We start from the raw sequence: 2,875 nt of genomic DNA, 5'->3' as shown, positions 1-2,875 counted from the left end.
CTTTCCTCAGAGCCTTGCCGGTGCTGCAGCTGGTTGATAATGATGAAATCATTCCACCCCCAGGCAAATTCTTGCTTTCTGCTTTAAAGGAAAAATGTTTTTTCATAGTAAGCATCCTTTACCTGCAGACATTCCTCTTTTCACTTCCTCATTGTTCGTTTTCGCTCAGAAGTTGCTCTATTTCTTCTCTGTTCACTTCCTGCTTGTCTGATTGTTACTGACCACCGTGATGGGAGGCTTTACTGCGGTGGTCAGTGACATGCTCACCCCCTCCTGGGAACTACATCTGTGCGGCAGGACGCTCTCTACGTGTTAGAGGCTTCAAGGAGGTGTGAATTACTGGGCGTGCCGCAATGCATACTGGGAAATGTAGTTCTTACATGAACGAGCGATGCAAACCAGGAAGTGAATGAGAGAACAGAAACTAGAACGCCGGAGGTGATTTAATAGGTATTTACTCGTTTTTTAACAGAATCATTACACTATTCTGTCTGTCTACCTTGCAGACATTAATTTTAGGCAAAACATCTTTTTCCTTTACAACTCCTTTAATGATGTGACACATTAGGCAAAATACAGTCACAGTGGTGTAGTGGATAGCACTTTCACCTAGCAGCAACAGGGTTGCTGGTTCGAATCCGACCAAGACACCATCTGCTTGGAGTTTGCATGTTCTCCCTGTGTCTGTGGGTTTCCTCCCACACTCCAAAGACATGCTGGTAGGTTAATTGGATCCTGTCCAAATTGGCCCAGTGTGTATGACTGTGTGTCCCAAGCGTATCGAGATCTTACGGGGTAAGTGACCGCACCAGCCAGGAAGACAATGGGGTAGATTCAGGTACAGCTCCGCGCTCCTTACGGAGGCGCAGGGCACCGTTTTTGCCCTGCGCCCCCGCAAATTATCTGCGCTACCCTTGATTCAAGGAGCAGTAGCTCCGTAAATTGCGTGGGCGCTCCGGCAAAATGCCCGGCGTAAGCGCGCGCAATTTAAATGATCCCGTAGGGGGCAGGAATCATTTAAATTAGGCGCGTTCACGCGCCGAGCGTAGAGCGCGTCCTCCTTTGGGAAACTTTCCCGACGTGCATTGCGGCAAATGACGTCGCAAGGACGTCATTTGCTTCAAAGTGAACGTGAATGGCTTCCAGCGCCATTCACGATTCACTTACGCAAATTACGTCAAATTTAAACTTCGCGACGCGGGAACGATGGGTTTACGTAGCATTGGCTGCCCCTGCTATTAGCAGGAGCAGCCTTGCGCGAAACCCGACCGACGGAAACAACGTAAACTGTGTACGCAGGGCTCGCGTAGGGTTGTGAATTGGCGTTAGTATGCAATTTGCATACTATACGCTGACCACTACGAGAACGCCCCCTAGCGGCCATCGTAAGAATGCAGCCTACGATACGATGGCATAAGAAGCCTTATGCCATTCATATCTTAGGCTGCAGTCGGCGTATCGAGGTTCCTGAATCGGGAGCATTCGATACGCCGGCGCAAGTAAGCAATTGTGCTGCGTAACTATGGTTACGCAGGCGCAATTGCTCTTTGAATCTACCCCAATGGCTGCAAAAAGCGCTTGGGGGAGACGATTCAGTTTGCATGTGTAGCGCTATACAAATCATTCACAATAACCAATATCCTTCCGTCTCCTGCTTAGTGTGGTCAGTTTTTTTTTTAAAAATAGGAAAGCAGAGGGACTTGCAGGAACCCCAGGGAATTCACACAAAGGAACCAATACAAAAGAGAAGAGGAGACTTTCTCATACAAGTACATGGTATAGCAACCAGAGATCGGGAATATGAAGTGTTGGGGTGATAAATGCCGCACTGCTGCGATATGGGATCTACCTTGTGAGGCCCCCAAGTAGTGTGATCTGTCAATGTTTCCCTATGAGAGACATCTTAACTGATACTACACAAGTCACTCTTAGGTAGATTCAGGTAGGGGCGCGCTAATTTGCGGCGGCGTAGCCTAGCGTTTTTACACTACGCCGCCTTAAGTAAGAGAGGCAAGTACATGATTCTCAAAGCACTTACCTCCTTACTTAGGGCGGCGTAGTGTAAACGCGGCGGCGTAAGGGCGCCTAATTCAAATGGGTTGGAGGGGGGCGTGCTTAATGGTAATGAGGCTTGACCTCACGTTTTTGACGTTTTTTTTTACTACTGCGCATGCGCCGGCGCCTACATTACCCAGTGCGCATTGCGGCTAAGTACGCCGTACGGGCCTATTGATTTCGACGTGGACGTAAACGACGTAACTCCCGATTCGCGGACGACTTACGCAAACGACATAAAAAAATGTGAAACCTCGCGGCGGGAACGGCGGCCATACTTTAACATTGTTATTCCACCTCATAGGTGGAATAACTTTAGGCCGCCTAAGGCCTTACGGAAACGGCATAAATCGACTACGGCGGCTGGGCGTACGTTCGTGAATCGACGTAGAAACTCCTTTACATATTCTACGCCGGCCGCAATGGAAGCGCCACCTAGCGGCCATCCAAAATATTGCAATCTAAGATAGGATGGCGCAAGCCGTCTTATCTTAGATATGTTTAAGCGTATCTCTGTTTGAGCATACACTTAAACATAAGTCGGCGTAGATTCTGAGTTAGGTCGACTTATCTACTGATAAGCCGGCCTAACTCTACCTGAATCTACCTATCTGACTTTAGAAAAGGTTCCTGCAATGCTTTTGGTCCAACTTGGGTGAAATTTTAGCCCTTGGACAGGCAACTAAATCGCATCCAAGTCAGAAGGAAGTTGTGGGGCAAAGTTGGTTACTGGGCACAGTGCCCCATAGTATACATCAGGGTGTCCAACCACCTTGGCCTTCCTGGGCCACATTAGAAGAAGAAGGAATGGTCTTGGGCT

Source organism: Rana temporaria, chromosome 4, assembly GCF_905171775.1.
Source record: "Rana temporaria chromosome 4, aRanTem1.1, whole genome shotgun sequence".
Taxonomy (NCBI): domain Eukaryota; kingdom Metazoa; phylum Chordata; class Amphibia; order Anura; family Ranidae; genus Rana; species Rana temporaria.
Note: the sequence above shows the minus strand (reverse complement) of the source record.